This window comes from Cryptomeria japonica, chromosome 3, assembly GCF_030272615.1.
Source record: "Cryptomeria japonica chromosome 3, Sugi_1.0, whole genome shotgun sequence".
Lineage (NCBI taxonomy): Eukaryota > Viridiplantae > Streptophyta > Pinopsida > Cupressales > Cupressaceae > Cryptomeria > Cryptomeria japonica.
Window position 1 is genome coordinate 1,004,701,932 of NC_081407.1, and position 22,207 is coordinate 1,004,724,138.

The 22,207-nt window shown below is 38.4% G+C and overlaps 1 protein-coding gene across 4 annotated transcripts in view; it reads right to left on the bottom strand.

The window, feature by feature from the left end:
• Positions 1-3,732: 3,732 nt before the first annotated feature.
• Positions 3,733-22,207, bottom strand: part of LOC131048474 (pentatricopeptide repeat-containing protein At1g71210, mitochondrial) — a 42,496-nt gene continuing 24,021 nt past the window's right edge. For 2 of the 4 annotated variants that reach the window (XM_057982426.2, XM_057982424.2), the window contains 2 exons: positions 17,010-17,905; positions 3,733-4,673 (listed from right to left, as the gene is read on the bottom strand). The gene's annotated coding sequence lies outside the window, so the exon portion shown is untranslated. Of the gene's footprint in view, positions 4,674-15,261; positions 16,919-17,009; positions 17,906-22,207 lie in introns of all 4 variants that reach the window. The other 2 variants (XM_057982425.2, XM_057982428.2) reach the window with 2 other exon arrangements.

Genomic DNA, 22,207 nt, shown 5'->3' on the forward strand with positions numbered 1-22,207 from the left:
CTCAATAATTTGTGCAACAGTTGATTGAAGTTGACTGATTTGGAGACCGTGACCAATTTCAGCCATGTCTTTGCACCATTGAACAACTGTGTCCTCCTCCTCTGCTGATAAAATGGTGTGTGGACCCTTCATAGTCGTAGTTGTGGTTCCCATCAGCCATGCCCTCAGAGAAGCAATGGGGATACCATATTTGATTGATGTGCCTCTAAGAGACATGTGCATGTCTTTAATGCATGAAATTGCCTCTTTCATGTCAGATATGCTCCATTTTGGTTTAGGATCCTTTGAGGCCACCTCTACTTGTGGTGTTTGTGGAATACGATTAGAATCTGCAGTAGGGTGGTCATGTACAGCAGCAGTATCCACATCAGTTGCATTGTTAGGTGAGTGGTCATCTACAACAGGAGTCAGTGGGTCTTTATTTTGGACAAAATTATCTTCAGCAAGGAAGTGCACCTTACGAGTGACTCTAACTATTCAACGTCTAACAGCACTGTTTCCCTTTCTACCTCGTGCCATTATGTTCAGTGAACCTGCAACAGATCATTTCCATGAAACCCTTAATGTCATTGAAATAAATGATGAAAAACAAATCTATTTGTGTAACTTATCATTGAACAAAATAAAATGGTACTGTGTCTTTATTTCTGTATGCATGAAAATATAGACAATAACCATATAGCCAGAGAACTCAAAAAATCCATGCAGGAGTTCGGTATGTAACTGCGATGTGATTGAAAATTGGATATTGTTGATATTGTATTAGATAGTGAACAATTACATCATTGAACATCTTTCAACCAAAAAAAAATGGTACAGTATAAATATATATACAGAGAGAGATCATTGAAATGAAACCCTCAATGCCATTGAGATAAATGATGAAAAACAAATCTATTTCTGTAACTCAACATTGAACATCTTTCAACAACAAAAAAAATGCTACCGTATAAATATATAGAGAGAGACAGATCATTGAAATGAAACCCTCAATGCCATTGAGATAAATGATGGAAAACAAATCTATTTCTGTAACTCATCATTGAACATCTTTCAACAACAACAAAAAATGCTACCGTATAAATATATACAGAGAGACAGATCATTGAAATGAAACCCTCAATGCCATTGAGATAAATGATGGAAAACAAATCTATTTCTGTAACTCATCAGTGAACATCTTTCAACAACCAAAAAAATGCTACCATATAAATATATAGAGAGAGACAGATCATTGAAATGAAACCCTCAATGCCATTGAGATAAATGATGGAAAACAAATCTATTTATGTAACTCATCATTGAACATCAAGGGAAACCAGAAAAAATGGTATTGTGTCTCTATTTTTGTAGGCATGAAAATATAGACAATAACCATATAGCCAGAGAACTCAAAAAAGCCATGCAGGAGTCCAGTATGTAACTGTGATGTGTGTGTGTGTGTGTGTGTGTGTGTGTGTGTGTGTGTGTGTGGACACACACAAACATAGGTACAGAACTTGAAACTTTATATAACAAGGAGAAAAACTACAAGCACGAAATGCATGAGTGGAAGATGTAACTGTGATGTGATTAAAAAGTGGTTATTGTTGATATAGTACGAAGATGCAGATTCATTTCTCAAATGAGTAAATGGTTGAATGATGTTGTATTTCTCATATGAAATTTAATGGAAGTACTACATGATATGCCTGATAATATTATTTACAATGAGTATATTAACAAATTGAAGGCAGAGCAAACAATGAAAATGCCACAAAAAATCTTCATTTCCCTATGTTTTGAGGGCAAAAAAGATAGCGAGAGTTTGTGCAACATGGGCCCATAACGTGTCTGTGGGAAGGATGTTATGGGTGTTCAACATATTTTTTGACCACCCATTTTAAACTCTGCGATAAAAGTTGTCTGGCCTGGTGTGTGTGTGTGTGTGTGTGTATTGTCAGTATATAGTCACTGTAAGTAATAGTATCAGGCATACACATTGTTGTAATGATAAATAATGAAGGGGTTTCGAACAATTATGAACAATAATCAATTTTTTTCGCATTCATTGTAATGATTTTGGCATTATAAACAGAGAGACACCATTTAATAGCGCACCCATAAAAAGAAATGATAAATAATGAAGGGGTTTCGAAGAAAACGAAAAGATATTCAGTTGGTTTGAAATGAAATTGTAAACCGCATACAAAGAAATCATCAATAGACAAAGCATAATGTAGCTACGAAGGAGGTAAACCATCATTGGACATCCAATATGGCTGTTAATATTATTTACAATGACTATATTGAAAGAAATGCTAGTTTATAGTTTATATCATTTACAGTGACTATATTGAAAGAAATGTTGGTTTATTGAAAACAATATAATTTGAATTGAAAGATTTATAGCATTTAGTTAATAGTATTCATTGAACGTAGGGAATTTAGTTACTTTCTGTGTACCAACCTGAATGTGCGCCCTCGAGTAAGGAATGTGCAGAGGGTATTTGCAGAGCTCAAAAATATGCAATGAATTGGATTGTAGTGAAAATGACACGGAAAATTTTGTCTTATAATATAATTTGAATGTGCAATGCATTCGATTGTGGTAGCTAGCTATTTTCAAATTTGAATTTTTGTGGGAAACAGTCGGTCATGTCATATTAAATATGCAGTCCTCCATTGCTTCAAATTGTTCAATTTTCTTCCCTGCTTTGAATGAAACTTGGTTTTTTAAATTGGATTTTATGCAAATTCTTGGATATTGGGGAGTCTTACACTAGTTGTTGCAAATGCAGGTACCAAATGCAGATCCATTTAATGCATGAAGCTGTGAAGTGATATTTGGAAGGAAGTACACTTGAGAGTGTCTAAGAAGTTTACAATTGATTGTTTTTATGTCATGTAATGCACCAATATTTGTGCATATGTAATTGTAATTGGAGTACATTTTTACTGTTAAGCCACTTGCATAAAGTGGCAAATGTAAACATTAAGTTTTAAAAAAAATAAAAATGTTTATTATTTGTTCAAGATGTTTTGTATTAAAATAGGAAATGTACCAGTAGTTGTTTTTTTTTTTACTTTTTGGTTTTCAACTACTAATTCATTTGTGAACATGTATTGGTGTTAAAATAAATATTTACTGGTATTTTTTTATTTATGTACTAACAATTTTTTTTTTATGTTTTGGGGGGTCAACATGGTATTAAGGTGACGGTTATTGGAACTATTTCAGCTATTGGTACTCTTCCCCTAGTTAGTTTGTTTCTCAAAATTGTAAATACACAAAAACGATAGGTGCTTGTGTTCAACTAGTACTCTTTATGGGCAATAAATGCAATTATTTCCTAATACTTTATCTTGTGGACACATGAGTTGGGCTTGCAGCCAATTAGCATGTTGATTTCAACTGCAGCCTAGTATTGTTGCGCGGAGATCCTAGCATTTATTAACATGTACCAGTTTCCTTCAAGACAACCTAGAAGATTTATTATATAGGTGTCTCTCCGTTCAGAAATTTCTGAATAAATATTTTTCTTATAAATAGTTCAAACCATGGTAAATCATTTTTTATCCAACATGCCTTGAACCTTGAACCAATTTGACATTTTAAACGTATCGTTAAAAAGCCTTGTCATCTTTGAGAATCCCTTGTTTATAATTTGCAGAAGATGGTTTGACAAAGCTACAGTCTACATGGTAGATCTGTGCATGTAATATCAAAATCTACTTGAAAGGGCGGTAATATCAAAGAAGTTAAACTGCTCTGATCATAAAACTATATGGATGAAGACAAAGCATGTACAGGTTAAGCTACAAATATATTCCCAGCTGTCAACATTTATCCAGACAATACCATCTACTGGTCTCTCATAGTCTTTTTACTTTAGAGATTCATAGGGCAAGCTCTAATCGCATTTTCTCAAATGCATCTTTCCAGTTAAGTGCAATTACAAGCTTTTACATGTTAGGTTCTGCATGACTATAATGTGATGAGTTCATGCAAAATATGCCTCCCAACAACTTTTTACTGAATACAAATGACACTTTTTCTAACTTTTTTAGCATTGTCACAACAAAATATGATTGTTGTAGAAGATCTTTATTCATTAATCAGGCTTTACTCTGGGTTCATTCTTGTGACAGAGAGCTTTACAAGAATTGTATTCTTCAAAGATAGATCCCAGAACTCTGGTATAGAATTGAAGTATTTTTGGTGTTCTTCAAATATAGATCCCATCAGTTGTCCTGCAATTTAACTGTCCTTTACCAAAAGACATGCTTGTTCATTGAACAAACGTAACTCCAAATTAGGTGCCCTCTCTGCAAACTTCATTGTAGAACAGGAAATCATAACACCAGCAAAGTTTAATATTACGGAAGAACTTCCAACAGGAGCAATGTTCCCATTTATTTCTAGATTGAGATGGGCTCAATCTGATTGGTGCCACCCAAGAGCTTTTTTGTTTTAAAAAGACCTTCACACTATCTGCTATGCTATCCAGCCGAAATTAGTTTTTTAATATGCAATTTCCCAGAACTTTGCCGGTCAAGAGAACAATCATCTTCCTTGATGTCCATGTCTCCGATTTATTATCTTCATTTTCCAAGTACGCACCTGAAAAAGATGAAAATAGAATAGAGATCTCCAGAGTCTCGTATAGATTGAAAGTTTCTCCATGCAAATTCTGGAGTCCATATCATAACTATCAGCATATTTGCCAAAGAAATTAACAAATGATAAACAGCAACACCTGTCCTCAACCATCCATCCACTCACAGCAGTACTCATTTAAAAGAATAAATGTAAAAACTCCAGATCATTCCCAAAATAAAGTCTCAGAGCAACCAAATTCTACAAATGAAAGAGTGAGATTCACAACATAAAAATTCTGCTCCCATTTAAGATAACAGCAAGACAGAGAAAAGATCATTCTGGGCTATCAATAATGCAAACATTTCCGCAACTCCCAAAAAGGGTCATCATCTATCAGTATCAATAGTGAGTGTCATGCAGCAGAAACAGCAATTGACCACATTCAGACATTCATTATTCAGAATTCAATGCATCTCAAAAAAGGATTCTTCCAGGGTTTGAAAAAATAAAATAGGCAAAAATTATTGTAAATCAGTTCTAAGAAGCAAAAAGATGCATGCTGTTATCCCACAAATCTATAAACACAAAATTTACAGATGCCATGAAGTGTGACCACAAGTCTGGATAACGGACAAGATCGTGCAAAAATTGGTAAATAGCTGGAAAATTGTCATATGTATTGCAAAACAAGATAACGTGATAAACACTTAAGAATACATGTAAATGCCTGATTTAAATAGTAGCAAATGTGTAACATACATTATCCTGACCGAACAATGTATACTGGAAATATAAAGCAATCTCCCAAGACATTTACATAATCATTATGCATGTGGTAGGCATGGTTGATTCAAGGTTTTGTGCATAGCTTGTCCAAGGTACATGTACGTAGCTGTGGAAAGAATAAAGGAATTGCACATGCAATATTAAATCCAACTAAAGATGAGGGACAAACTACTTAGTTTGGCACTAACTCTATCATACTCAGTTCAGCATGTACTCATTCTTAGCTTCTATAAGTAGACTTGAGAGGCACCAAGAAGAACAATTATATGCCCTTACAGTTATTACAGAGGAAGAACTATAGGTCATCCACTATTGGAAATGAAGTAGCAAGGAATGTAAGTTGCAAAAACTACAAGAGTGTGCCTATTATGAAAGACTTGAGATGATGATTATTCTTCCCAAGTCATGTTGTTCAGAGGAGTCCAAAACAATCAGGTGAAGGTTATATGTCTTTAAAGTCTTAAGTAGACTTGCATTGCATAACTTATGTGGCTCTACAATTTTTATTTTTATATGTTGGAAATAGTACAAAAATATAACTCAAACAAGCATCAAAAATTTACAAAGATCTGAGCAATCAAGAATCACAAAGAACCAGCACTCTGATATAAGAACAAGAACCTCAAAACCACAAGATGCCAATCATCAGACAGACCATAAACCAGCATTAGAAGGAGCAACCTTCAGCATTCCAAACATCACTCCACGAACCAAAAGGGATAAACCATATCACCAGAAACTTGAAGAAAACACACAAGAATCTCAATTTTACTAAAACAATATCCATCACCAAATCTGCCAGCCATGTCCATAGAGTTCCAAACGAAGGAACATCAAGCATCAGCCAATATAGTCTCATATTACAGAGTCAAAAAAACCATACAAGTAGGTCAAAATAACATCGGCATGTCCAACACTTCATGAAGTTTATGAGGTTCTTCAGTATGGCTTGTTCCGCTAACGGCTCTCCAGCCCGAAGAAGTTTGAATGCTCATGCCACTTCTACCAAGTATGCTCTGTCCACCGGTTTGTCTCCTGGTGCAGAGCTTGCCTCTATGCTGGGAGGATCAGGTCCCCCTCTCCCTCCTGTGGGTGCTGCTGTGCGTGGTGCTGTTGTCAGTGCTACTGGTGTTGGTTTTGCTGCAGTGGGTGTCCCTATGGGTGATTGTGCTCTGGATGCTCAGGCAGGTGATGCTGCTCTTGCCTCCACTGCTGCTGATGGTGACCCTATTGTGGGTGCTAACGTCCCTCCCAAACCTCCTTCTTTTGCTGGTAGGCGCAGCTTTGCTCGTGTGGCCAGATCTGCTGCTCATCCCCAATGGAATTCGTCCTCTTCCTTGTGCCAAGACCTCCCCTATGGTGGTTTGTGGGTAGGATGTAGTGGAAAATGTTGATTTCTACCAACGCATAGCGTTGGTGTGCAAATTTGTTAGGTTTTGGCCTTCTCTCCTGGACCTCCATAGTTGGGTGAGTGATCTCTAGAAGCCTTTGGTTGCTCATAGCATTGAGTTTTTTCCTTGTGCTAAAGGCTTTTTCATTGCATCCTTTGCTTCCTCTTATGATCGTAACTGGGTGTTCAGCAAGTTGTGCACTTGGGGAGTTCACTCTCTCTGTCAAGCCCTTGACAACTTCTTTTAACCCTCTTATGGAACCACTTAATGTGCGTCCGGTATGGGCTCGCCTTCCTAATCTTCCCCTGCATTTCTAGGAGCATTCTTATTACGAGGCCATTGGTAACTCTATTGGCAGATTCTTGAAGATTGATGATGCCATGTCTTCCATGGGTCATTATACCTTTGTCTACCTGTTAATCAATGTTGACATCTCTTCGCCTCTCCTTGGGGATGTGGTTCTTATGATTGGGGATAGTCCATGGACTCAATCGGTGGATTATGAGGGCCTCCCCTTTCCCTGTTGGAGATGCTTCTCAACGGGTCACTCAGCTTCGGATTGTTCTCTCTCATGCCACAAAGGTGTTGCTACTTGGTGGAAGGATGCTACTGCTGATCACTTGACTGTCAATGCCTCTGATTCCGATTCTATTCACTCCTCTCAGGAGGATGATGTCTCCTCCCGGGGTGAGGTTGTGCCCCTTGCTTCTATTGAAGCCTCTGTTGACCCTCTCATTTGTACTGTTGTGGCCTCCTCCGTCCCTAAGGCTCCCACACCCGTTGCTCCTGCTCTGCAACTCCGATCTACTCCTGGTGAATCTACTCCTGGTGTTGTTTTGTAACAACAATCTGTTGTTGTTGCTGACAGAAATTTTGCGGGGTCCTCCCCACTTGATCCTTCTTTGGATGTTCCTAATGACAGTATTGCCTAGACTATTGTTTGTTGTTGGTGGAAGGGTAAGTCTTCCCCCCTCCCCCAAACCCCTCTGTAGTTGGCATAAAATGCGTACTGTTATGGTTGATAATTTTGTTTACCTGACAATGTATATATTAATTAATTATATTAAGTGGGTTGTCACTCTTGGTAGTTATGTGTCGGTTGGTTGACGGTTGTGTTCCTCTCGGCAACCATCAGGTTCTTTAAATATGTTGTGTACCGCCAAGGAAGTGGTACGATATTGTCGGATCTATTATAATCCTTGGCCAATCATCTTTGGTCTCTTCTCTGTAATAATTGCATGTGCGAATAAAGATATATTTTACTGTCGTGTCTGGTATGCATTGTCATGTACATTATTATTATCTGTATTTAATTTACCAGTTGTAGCGGTAAACATTTTGGCGTCGTTGCCTTAAAAGAAGTCGGGTCAGTCTTGAGTGATTCATGCCTATAGACCCCAATAAAAGTGAGAAGAGGCCACAGGGTGGTCAAGACCAAGTGATTAGGTGATCCGCCGACCCTTGGTAGGAGGCAGTCACAGGGACGAGTCAGAGCCTAAAAGTACCCGGAGTGTTGGGACGTTGGAGGTGGACATGGCGTGGCCGAGAGTGCAAGGAAATCATCGGAATGTAGAGGTCGGAACAGTCCACCCAAGTCCGACACACCTGAAAGTACTCGGAGTGTGGGGGACGCTAAAGGTGGACATGTAGAGGACTCCTGCATGGCCGAGGGTGCCGGGAAAGCATCGAAACGTAGCAGTCGAAATAGTCCACCCAGGTTCGACACCCAAGGCGGATACACACGGTACCTTCCAAGTGAAAACAATGGTGAACACCCAGGAGAAGCAGAAATTGTCGAAGTCCATGGGGGATGGATGAGAGGACCCCGTACGACATTGCAAAACATGTATAACCATTTGGGAGGCAAATGGCCAAGATGACCAAGATTACTGGTTGAAGGCGTTTCCGCACCCTTCGGGGATGGCAATTGATTGGTATACCGACCTCGACGCCCAGTACAAAACAAGATGGAATAATCTAAAGAAGGCCTTCGAGGAGGAATTCAAACTCCTGAGGGATGATAATGAGATCGTGGCCGAAATCTATAATACCAAGCAAGGGAAAAATGAGAGTGTGCGCGCTTACAACCGTAGGCTCAAAGAACTGTTGAACAAGATGGAGAACCAACCAGACGATGGGTAGAAGAGGTGGTTCACGGAGGGATTGATACCCTCACTGCACAAGAAAATGAAAGTAGTGCCTCCATCCTCACACGCCGATGCTTACAATCGAGCGATGGACATCGAGTGTGAAAACAAAACCTCCTCCCGAGAGAAGAGGAGAGCCTCGAAGGTAGCAGTGACAAAGAATCCAAAACCATATGAGCCCTTCGACAGGATATGTGGAGAATGATGAAAGAATTGAAGGCTGAGAAAGGAACCAACAGAGAAGGTAATGAACTATGGTGTACTGAGTGCAAAAGTGAGGGGCACACGATAGGTAATTGTCCTAGAAATATGTTTTGTGAAATTTGCCAAGTGCCGGGGCATTCAATCAAGGAGTGCCCGTACAATTTGAAGATGAGAAGTACACAAGTACTCTTCACACAAGGAGAGTCCAGCCCATCGAAATCACAGAATGTATCGCCAAGCGGTTATGGAAATCAACGAGGGCGAAACCAAATATAGTACAACTCCAGAGGACGTCCTATCATACAATGCCGACAATGTAGTGAATGGGGACACTTTGCCAGAGATTGCCAAAACAAGAAAGACAACATACAATCATTGTGCAAATGGTGTGGACCAGGTGACCATGAAGACACCAACTATCCAAAACAAAAAGGGGTAAATATGTTGGACGTCAAAGAGACAGACGAGGAGGTACTCACAATCATGAGGTTACAAAGCAAAAAAGCAATGTACCCTGATCCCCTTACGGAGAAGGAAATACTTCGAGAGGCAAAGGCTGATGTTGAATGGGCGATGGTGGAGGAGGGAAGGGCCTCACATGATGCCGCCACTACTCCACCACAGTCGGAGTCCAAGAAAACTATCATAAAACAGATGTTGCAGGCTACCGTACCAATACGGGTTTCCAACCTTCTGCACACTATGCCACAATTGAAACTGGCCCTCACAAATGTAGTCGACGACAACATCATCAGCGAGGAACATCACGAGCCGGCAAAACCATCTGGCACATCGACCACGGACCCCATGTTGCTCATTGTGAGTATTGGCTAGGAGCCAGCCGTAGTAGAAATGGAGATCATGGGACGGAAGCTAACCAATACCATCGTGGACGGCGACTCTGGAGTAAATGTATTGTCGGAAGAAACATGGAGGGGTCTGGGCAACCCAACTCTCCGACCACCAATATTCCATCTTGTAGGTGCTGAACAACATGGTATCAAACCCTTGGGAACACTTATGGCACAAAAAGTTGTTATCAACAACCAACATTTCTTCCTCGACTTCATCGTCATTCCATTGGAGAAAAAGGCCTATGATGCCCTCCTCAGAAGAGGTTGGTTGATCATCGCGAAGGCAAATCATTACTAGAAGAAGAACACACTCTCCATCGCGAGTGAAGGGCGTAAATATGTGATTGACTTGAGGAACCAGGCAGTGAATGAAGAACTGGCATCCTCCGACTTAGAGTCTAAGGGTGGAGAGTTAGGTATGAATGAAGGGAGGAAAGACATGGAACCCAATGATGAAGGGCTGCTCGAGTTGGAAGACTGCTCTGATGATGAGACAAGCTCCCTCAACGGACTCTTTCACTGGCAAATGGAGGACTATGAGGTCTTCCACGCGGGTTGTAATATGTTGGAAATCAAAGAGATCGAAGAGGTTGGCAAAGGTACGGAAGAAGTCCCTACGGCCGAGGGAGTGGTACGGGAGGATACCCCTACGGCCGAGGGAGTGGTATGGGAGAATGTCCCAATGGCCGAGGGAGTGGTACGGCAAGTCACCACTACGACTGAGGGAGTGGTACGTCAGATGACTCCTTCAGCCGAGGGAGTGGTACAGCAGGTCACAACTACGGCTGAGGGAGTGGTATGACAGATTACCCCTACAACCGAGGGATTGGTACGACAGGTAGCTGAGGGGGTGGTACGTCATGTCACCACTACGATCAAGGGAGTAGTACAACACGCTACCCTGAAGAAGGTTGCTATAACAGAAGCAAAGAGAGTGGTACAAGACATCCCCACAGCCCAGGAGGAGGTTGTAAGAAGAGGAACTGCCCATGGCCGAAGGAGAAGTTCAGACACAGCCAAAAAGAATTACCGACACCTGCTAGAGTTACAGCCAAGGTCAAATTTACAGCCGCAAAGTTGTCCCCTTCTGCCCACTTGGTACCCACAGAATCACTTAGACTGGTGATGCCTCTCGAAAAAGCCACTCCTATGGGCATACTATTTCAAAAGATGCCTAAAGGACCTAAGCAAACAACGCAGGTACATGTGCAGAAAGTGGCCCTGGCAATTGAAGGGGTGGTACGGAAGGAAACAAATACGGCCGAAGGTGTGGTACGTGGAAAGACCCCTATGGATGGCAAGGTGGTACGGGATGGAACTCCTACGGCCGAAGGTATGTTATGTGAGAAAACACCTACAGCCGAAGGTATGGTACGTGAGGAAACACCTACGGCCAAAGGTATGGTACGCGAGAAAACAACTACGACCGAAGGTATGGTATGTGGAGAGACACCTACGGCCGAAAGTATGGTATGTGAGGAAACACCTACGGAAAGTATGGTACGTGGAGAGACACATACAGATGGCAAGGTAGTATGGGAGAAAACACTTACGGCTGAAGGCTTGGTGACACCCATGGTCGAAGGCATGGTCACACCTACAGCTGAAGGTATGCGGACCGACACCTACGGATGGTAGGAGGAAACCCCTACAGCTGGAGGGGTGGTACAAGAGCCAGCCAGGTTAGATACTCCCATGGCAGAGGTGGCCCGTTTGACCCGTTTTGTTGTAGTCGTTTGGAAGACGACTTATTTTTTTGGGGGGATAATGTAGTTGGCATAAAATGCGTACTGTTATGGTTGATAATTTTGGTTACCCGACAAAGCATGTATTAATTAATTATATAAAGTGGGTTGTCACTCTTGGTGGTTATGTGTCAGTTGGTTGATGGTTGTGTTCCTCTCAGCAACCGTCGAGTTCTTTAAATATGTTGTGTACCGCCAAGGAAGTGGTACGGTATTGTCGGATCTATTGTAATCCTTGGCCGACCATCTTTGGTCTCTTCTTTGTTATAATTCTATGTTACCCCAAGTTTCCAGGACGGGGACGGCAGGGGACGATGGGATGCGTTTCCGAGATGGCAAATTTTTTTGCCAAATTTGGGGACGGCAAAGGGGACGGTTATATTAAATATAGGGAAAATTTTAAATATATAGGAAAATTCTCAATGTTCATATGAAAACATGTATAAAGCATGCATATATACATTATGTTCATATGAAAACATGGATATAGCATGTGTATGATACTATTAAAACATTTTAGAATGTAAATTTTGAACATACAACATTGTCAATACTCGATATGCAATTATGCATTCATAATTCAGAATTTCAATTCATTCACATTGTCAATATGCATATCATAATAGATATTAAAGAAATAGCATACAAAATGTCAAAATGCCCAAAAGCTACACTGCTGCCATATAGTTTCATTGTCAATTACGGTATGAAAATCAAAATAGTACTAATGAATTAATATTTATTATTTTGATTTCCTATTTATAATTTATTATTTATTAATTTTAAATTTTTAAATGTTTACCAATTAATTTAACAATTTAATATTTTCTATTTATAATATGAATTAATTTTAAACATTTGATATGAACTAATTTTTAATAAAATTAAAATTTAATTAATGTTGCCTTTTAATTTTTTTAATAACAATTTAAATTAATAGGGGCCCATTTTAAAAAACAATTGAAAATACAACATTTTTTATTTTTATAATATTTTTAATAGTCTTAGATGTGGGGGACGTCTCGCCGTCCCCGGGACGGATTGGGGACGTCCCAGCCATCCCCGGGACGTACGGACGTCCCCCCCAGCTAGGGAAGACGCCCCCCCGTTTCGGGGACGTCCCCCTCTAAATTCTTGGCAATTTGGGGATGGGGGGAAACATCCCTTGGCCGTCCCCTGGCCGTCCCCGAGACGGGGGTTTTCAGGCCGGGGACGCGTCCCCGGGTTACATAGTAATAATTGCATGTGCGAATAAAAATATATTTTACTGTCATGTTTGGTATGCATTGTCATGTACATTATTATTATATGTATTTAATTTACCAGTTGTAGCAGTAAACACCCTCATTGTCAAGTTTTGGGTGTTTCTCCCCATTCTTGAGTTGGGTTTTGGGTTGTTGCAGGTTTGACAAGTTTTTTACAGTGGTCTATTGTCAAAGGCCTGTCTGGCCTTGTTTTGTTTTTGGGTTTTTGCACCCCTTTTTTCTTGTGTCTCCTTTTGCCACCTAAGGGCTGTTGTATAATGGGCCAGCACCCTTGTTTTGCTGCTTATATTAATCAAAAACATCATTATGTCCAACAGCCCAAAAGAAACTCAAGCAAACAGCCAAATCATCAAAGAACACCTTAATTATTTTTCTTATTTCCTTTCTCGACATAATAATTTATGAAACCCCTCCACTTTCTACTTGAGAGACTGAACCCTAAAATCCACACATTCTTGTAGCCAAAAATCCAGATAGCATCTCGCATGAAAAGCACTACAAGGAGAATAAACATCATCACTGCCATTATCTACAGAACTACCATCTGACCAAACACCCTCACACACTGAAACATCCACAGAAACAATTTTCTTTTTATCCACAACAACCCTAGGGTTCTAACAACCTGGAAAAACAACAACAGACATGACAACTTGGAGATATCTTAATAGGCACATGACCAACTTGCACTGGAATGTCTTCAGCAAGAAACTTTCCCTTATCTGAAATAACTACATGGACCTGATTATCTACTACAGTATCCACCATACTATGAAGACCGAGAGAAACACTGATAGGCTGCTCACCCACGCTCCTTGGAACCAAGCCCTAGAAAACAACCCTCTCAATATTTTTCTGCTTCATTCAATCAACATTACCCTAGAAAGCCACCTGAAAGTTTGACCCCTTCTCCAAGATATCAGACTCTAGAATAGGAGTCACATCAAGATAAAACCTCTAAACATTGTCTTTACCTTTATGCACCTGCATTGCCACATTGTTCACATTAATTGCTCCTAACAATCCAAATATACCAAAGAACCTTAGATAAAGTAATCAACCATAACTTAATCAAACACTTAGGAAAAGGGGGAATACAAAGCATAAAACTAAAAAAGATGACCCACACAAGATGACCAAGCCAATTAAAAATAGTCCCAAATGAGCTTTAGCATATGGGCATTCACATAAAAAATGAACAAGTGATTCAACTGAACCACATGCCAGACAAGACTTAGACCCAAAGATGCTAGCATTAACCCACACGAAGTTTATTAAACAACAAACATCTGGAAAAAATCCTTTTAGGCTCAAGAAAATTAGACCAAAGTCTCTTAAGTCTCTTAGCCCACACATCCTTGGAATCATGTAGGGAGGTTCAACTTTTTGCATCAATCAGCAAAGGACAATAAAGCACACAAATATATAGGGATAACCTAAAAGAATTTCTTACCACCATCACAATTGATATTCAGCGAATCATTCCAAGGAATAACCTCAAAGCTGTCATTCAGACCAGTACTTCTGAGCATAAGTTTAATTTTTCTTATTACTTTTATGTATACCAAAATTAGTATGCAGAGTCTCCCATTGCATTTAAGCACCGTTGTCAAGCAAACAATCAATCGCCTCGATACCCTAGTTATTCCACCATTTACCACAGCCTAGTATTAGCAAGAAAAGAATTTTTGCATATAAGAGATGAACACACACATCTAAAACCACAAACTTTGTTACCTAAGAAAACATCATGCCCACTTGTAAAATCTTTCCAAACAGAAAAATATTACATCCAAACAGTTTGAAATCAAAATTTTAAAAAAGAATATCCCACAAATGCAAATCCTTCCAATTAGGATTCCCTGTGGGGAAACCACTGACTAAATTACATCTAATAAGCTGCTTCCATGTTCACTACCATTAATAACCTTAATAATTCATATAACTACAATTGACACACCCCGCGAAATGTAATATCCCACCCCTGATAGGATATTTACTTTTCTAATTTTCGCTTGTCTTTGATTTGGGTTTTATGTTTTTTGATATATTTGCAATGTTCAATACAGCAATATAATGCAGCGAAATAGAAGATATTACAATAATTATTTCAACTCAAAAAACTGGACATTACATAGGGAATATACAGCTGAAAATTCCAGATTTTTACATCAGCTTGGATACTCAGTATTTTCACAAAATATCAACAACCCAGTTCATAAAATATCCCCTATTATCTAAATCAACAATACCCAGAAAATTTAGGAGTTACAATTCATGAACTTACAGGTAAGATATGCCTTGAAACCCTCTGCCATACGTGGTTCTAGAATGAAATATAAAGTTTGGAGCATCCATACAGTAGAAAGAATATTATCAAATCCCATCCAATATATGGCAGCAATTAAATCATCAAACCCTTGAAAATTTCTATAGATTATCACTTCCAATCTGCACACTAATGATTCCCACGTGCCAATGAAGAAGGCACAACCAACAATGAAGAAATTTAATAATGCTTATCTCCAATAACTTCTGATCTGCTCTAAATTCCCTTGAAATACTTTGACATAATCAACTCAGATTTACATAAACTCCATTGATGCTCAGATGTGACTTCGTATGAAGCCACTAGCACAATTGAAGAGAGGCTACATTCTCCAAGATTGAAATTACAGCGAAACCCTAGGTTTCTTCTTCAAAGCCAAAGCTTCTTCAGAATAGACAAATGTTGAAATGATTCGAGAAAATGAATGAAATGAAATCCAAATCCTCTTTTATAATGTTTAATTTGCATTTGTCTTCATCTCCTTTAATTTACTTTAATTTCATTTCTTTTTCCCTCCTTTTGGTGCACAACATTAAAATATAAAGTATACTTTATTAAACAATTATATCTCCCCTTTAAATAACACTTTATCACTTATTACAAAGTATACTTTTAAAACATTAAATCTCCCTTTTAAATAAAGTCCACTTAATTTATCAATGATATGCACTTAATAATTAATTATTATTAAATTATAACTTTAATAACAATTATAACATTATAACTCCATCATTAATCATTATTTCTCAATTCCGACTGAATCTGGGAGTTAACCATTGTATCCACTGTGCATCCAACTGCCTTACTAAAAATAGTAAGGGTCCCTCTCTAACATGCACTGACTTACTATAAATAGTAAGTCCCTCAAAATGGAACCAGAAACCTCTGAATAGCCTAGCCTCAGAATATACCCACAACCTGGAGAGGTAAACACTAACAACGGCCATCTGAAGAGCTCCAAAAATCCCAAACTAGACCCTCTAATCCACCACACTAGCCTACAAGGGTCAAATGATAGGCTAATCCTTCGAACTCTGATGCTCACGAAAATGGGGATATTACACGAAAACAAATTCCTCAACCCCATTCCACCCAGCCTCCTGGGTATATAACATGATTCCCAAGAGATAGCATGTCATCTTTTGATCCCCTTTCCATTTGACCAAAGGAATCCCCTAATAAGTTAAATGATTAATCTGGGCAAAAGATACTAACCATCAGGAGGAAAAATACAAAGAGTACGAAGAAAAAAACCTTCTGGAAAACCTGAAATCTCCTTGCCAAGTAAGTCAAGTTACAATTCCATTTAAATTTTACTTTTAACTTTATCCATCACTCAATTCCACATTTCTTTTGAAGAAGGGCACGGAGAAAAAGGAACACCCCATTTTGGACGTAAACACTTTCAACCACTCTTAAAAAACCCACTGGGGAACTCATTAGATTATCATACAACACTTGATTTGTGTGAGCAATTTTAGAAACAGAGGCAGGACTGTACAAATGTAATCTCTTACTCAAATTAATAATGTTCTACTCATCCAAATCCACAAAAAGGGTGGAGTCATCAGCGAACTGCAGTTTAATCACCAGATCACCAGAAAGCAAACTTAAGCTGTCCACCAGGCCACCTAATGAGCAATCCCGCAAAATAAAATGAATAGACTTGGCAGGCAAAATAAACAAGGGCAAGAAATCATCCGTACCTTATAGATCTCAGAAGACAGAAGGAGTCAGAAAGCTGTATAATTTTTAGTGCTCTTCTTTGTAGCAAATGCTTCACGGCGATGTTAATCTTCAGGCACATAAGGCAGTGCTGTATAAATGTTGGCCTTGCAACAATTGACGAATATTGGAAAGTGTAGACCATTATAGTGAAGTAAATAACTGCTAACAGGACATCTTTTGAGGGGTGAAAAGTAAGAAACAATCTTGGAATTCTCCAACATAAACAAATGAACTTCCTCTTCCTAATTGAAGGTTGTTTAAAATGAGGGATCATTTCAATGTTCTAAGTACTAGGGTCTTTTTGGAATACCAGATCCCAATTACAAAAGGAAATGAACAAAGCAGCATGGTTCATGTGCCTCATTATTTTGCAGAAGCCCCTATATTTGACAATTTTGTCAACCATTTCATAGATAGGATACCAAGTTGCCCAGTAACTTTGATAAACAAAGGAAAATAATTTTCTAGGTCATGAACAAGATAGTAATTTATTTTCGTAGAGAGACTCACATGATGCTTTGTGCTGCCTTTTAAAAAGGCTGGCTTCATCTATGAATGAACCAACTTACCAGGAAAATCTTCACTTATTCAATCATCACTATTAATCCAATGCATGTAAACCATCAGCAGAAATTGAATAATGCCATACTGAGACACATCCCGCTTTACTGGCTTCAGAAAGAATGCCCAGCTTTTGTGCAAGTACCTTTCTTATACTATGCAGAATAGCCCAATATCTTGCAATAGAAGGCTACCAGTAACAATCAGCATAACGAAAAGGTAATGAAAATTCTCTGCATTGGCAGCGACCCCTTTCAATGAATAATACAGCCCTGCAAGCTTATGGTCATAGCTTCCAGTTCTTTGACAAATTCTGTAACAAGCCAAAGCACAAAGATTACTTGGATGCACTTTGCAAGCAACCAACAACATCCATGTTTTCTGAACTGTATTCTATGTCATAAATGTTAAAGTTGATAAACTGAATTCAGATTGCATTCCATGAACACCAATTCTAAACCTTATCATACAACATTGGAAAATTAAAAGATAGAATGTGTGGTTAAGAACCTACAAAAACTAGATTTTGCAAGATGCAAAAGACAAATTTATATCCAAAACACACCTGCAATTGTTTTAGTACATTTTTGAATAGTTACCATAAATACTGCTAGAATTACAGTAGAATATTAATATGTTGAACAACATTGACTACTCAATTAGGCTCTAGAATGCACATGAACAATACCAATTTGTGGCATATCAAAATGAAACATGCAACTCATGTTAAAAGCTTGTAAAATTGTCTAAAGGAAATTTTTAGTTCTTCAAAGTGAACATGACAATCTGACAACCACAAGATATGGGCACCAAATGATGACTAGCTAGGAATTTATCTAAAAATAAACCTAAGGTTCTCATGGTATTTATTAGTCTTGGTCCCATAAGAGGCTTGACCTTCTTGTTGATTCTTGAGCAACCTGATGATGGATCAGGTTGTAATCCAATATGTTCGTGCAAAAAATTGTTAAACAGTTTTGTCCAAAAAACTTTGAAAAATCCACTTAAATGTACTGTAGAAATCTAATGCTGCTAATTCTTGTGCAACTTGTTGGCGTTTGGTATGGAAAAAATTTTAAGACAAAATACTTTAGAAATTGAATGTGTTGTCAGTCACCACAATATGCAACATTCATTTCTATATTGTCTACTCCAAAGCAGATTACGTCAACTATCTGTAGTCGGCGTACAATGCCTACTGTTATGTTTGATAACATTGGTTATCTGCCAATGTATTAGTTATTTGTATTAAGTGGGTTGTCACTTTCAAGTAGTTATAAGCATCGGTTGGTTGACGGTTGTGTTCCTCTTGGCAATTGTCGGTCCTTCAAATATATTGTGTACGTCAAGAAAGGTAGTAAGATAGAGTCCGATCAATTGTAATCCTTGGCCAACCATCTCTGGTCTTCTTCTCGGTAATAATTTCATATGCAAATAAAGATATACAAAATTTAGTTGGTATATCCTTAATCATCCCATCCACGTTTGTTGGGTTAATATTCATATTTCTACCTGTGGGATCACAAAGCTTGTATATATCATTTAAGAATTATACTGTAAAAATAAATAAATCAAGTAACTGTAGTCTGACAAAACTGTATCTAGGCTAAAGCAATAGTGGACGATGCAAGGAGTTTCAGAGATTTAAGAGAAGCAGAAACCATAGCTGTGCTTGTTCAACCACACATTAAGCACCACTTTCACATTTGCAAGATAAATAAGATTTTATTAAGTGCACATTTTTTTATTTTATTTTTTTGATAGATGGGGAAATCAGCAACCCATTAACAGGTGCAGCTTGGCATGAACGCAATTAGCAGGGAAACCCCTATAAACCTCAGGCCAGCACTAGGATGCTCCCAACCCCGGCTAACGAGTGAATGGGATTTGAACTTGGGTGGACAAGCTACCACGCACTTAGAGCAGGAAGCTGCACCACAAGCCAAATCTCTGGGGCGGATTAAGTGCAAATTTATTAACACATAATGTGTGATGAAAAACGTCACTACCCCTGCATGAACAAGCATTCTTAACCCCTTTTTCCTGCTTAACTTTAAAACAGTGCTTCAAAGGAAGGCCTGCAGATCTCAAGAAGATGGCTGACTATCGGCTGTGAAAATATTAAGCTGTGTGAAGCTCTAAGGTCCATTCAATTTCATTTATATCAAAGATTTTGACTCGGTGTTTTATACCCTCACCCCTTAATCAGAATCCTCTTTGAAGCAGAATTAGAATGCTGGTCATCACAGAGGTACAAAGGCAAGATGCGGAAGCATGCAAAAGGCCCAAATTGTTTTTCAACTATGCTTTATGATGAATATACATGGCTGGTTGAAGGATACATGTGAGTTTCCTGACAAAATGTCTGATAGAAGATGGGTACATTTTGTTCAACAAGATACCTCAATACAATGGGGTCTCATGGAATGAACTAATTATGCCAGACTTTGCAAACAGCAATTGAATCCTGACAACTGCCGATTTCCTTCAGTGTGACAAATTGAGAGAATTGAGCTTCTTTTCTAGTTGAGGTTTCAGAAAGAGTTTTCTTGCAGAACCTTTGAAAGGTGTTTAGCTGGTAAACATAACCCACATTAAATTCAGTGGCTGATGGAAATTTTAAAACCTTATGTAACTAAGCTTTTACATACAATGGAAATCAATTCAGTATGAGAGATGAAAGAACCATGAACAACACGAAGTTACCAAAAACAGGATTTGATAGGGCACTTATGTGCTAGATTGACTTCAGGAGATTGAGGCGCTCAGCCAATATGCCAAGGAACCTTGTTGGACTGCTGCAATGAACACGGTGGCTTCCAACCTTGATATAGACTGCGTATGAATTCAAGTTTGGATCCAGCCATTTTATATTACCAGACAAATGACTTGACCCTTTTTCAAGATGAAATTTTACTCAAATCAATCTTTGTTTAATTTTCCAAGAATCAAGAGCCAAAAGGTTTTTTGGTAGGTCAAGAGATTAATCTAAAAAATAGAAATACCTGACAAAACCTGCAAATCTGATGCAGAATCATCCAGGTCAATTGGCAATCTTGCATCTGTTAGAATAATATCTATATTATTAATGGTCATCTTTAGTTTAGATAGTTAGTTTCTATTTATGTATTTGTTTCAGTTAGTTTCTTTTAGAAACTTCTTATTTGTATTTTCTTTATAATGAGCTTAGACTCATTTTGTTAATGAAAGCAATTACCATTGTCTAATTTATTTTACATGGTATCAAAGTGGGAAAACAAAAAAAATTGTTTTTCTAAGATTTCAAAAGAAATTTTAAAAGTTTTTTGAAAAACAATTTTTTTGGTTAAGACTTATGTGGGCATTTGTTGTTCTGTGTGTTGATTGAAAATTTTGTACACTTGGAAAAATATACAAAATTGTGGTTTCAACCACAGTGTGTGAGTTAAACTCTCCTAATTAAGGGAAGGCTCCCCCTATCTATATCTAATCTAAAAGTAAACGGGATGAGACAGCAGTCTTTCTTCTTTCTTCAAGAAAGCCAATATCCTTTTCTCTTCACAGAAAAGTGATAGCAAGTTAATTTAAAACAGCAATGACAACCTTTTGAAATAAGATGAGAGAAAGGAAATGAAGTTTCTTGAAAGCTCAAAGACTTCCGTCACTTCCTTCGGGATGGGACAGCAATATCAAGCTCAAAGACTTGAATATATGAAGTCCTGTCTACCCAATTCTATGCTAATGATATCAAGAACAAATTATAGCAGCACAAAGTCTGAAATATCTTATTCCCTTCTACACAAAACAGTAAGAACTAGTATGAGCTCAAAGACTCACAACTGTTTCTTATCATAAAATCTATTTCTAATCTCATTCTCAAGAATAAGTGTGAGCAAAAAGACTTACAATTCTTCCCAAGAGAAAATTTACTCTAATTGATATTAACCTCCAATACTTGCAGCACAAAGACTACAAATCAAATTCGATTAAGCTCTCTAAGAAACACTTGCAAGAAAGATAATATGGAACACAAACTCAAAAATGTAGCACAAAGACTCAACACTTGAGTAATCTTCTTCTACTTCTTTAAATTCTTCAATTTACACATAAAAGCTCAAAGACTTTCTTGTTACAAACTTGACAAAGTTTTTGCTTGCTTTCTCAAAGATAAGAAAATACAATAGACCCCCTCTAGTATTTATAGGAGAGGAGTCTTGAGAAAAAAGTGGGAGGATCCTAACTAGAGAAACGAAAATCGCCATAGTCGGCAAGTCCGAGTTCGAGACATGCTCGCCGAGTCTCTGGGACTCATACTCGAACTTGTCCGAGTCTGGCGAGCACTCGCCGAGTTGGCGAGTTTGGCAAAAACTCGCCAAACTCGGCAAGTCCAGTGCCTGAAACTCGGCTACTGGCTGGGTTACGTAAAATGACAAAAAAAAAACATTTTAAAAAGTTTTTAAAATGAATGGTCTCGTCTTTGTTCACTACAACCTCCGCCTGAGAATGAGAAAAATTAGAGTTAAAACATGTCAGCCAATAGAAAAATAACACCCAACGCCTTTATTGAATAATAAGTTTTTTGGCCTCGCAAGGCGCTGCCCCTCAACCCCGCCCTGTATCGTGACAAGGCGCGCGC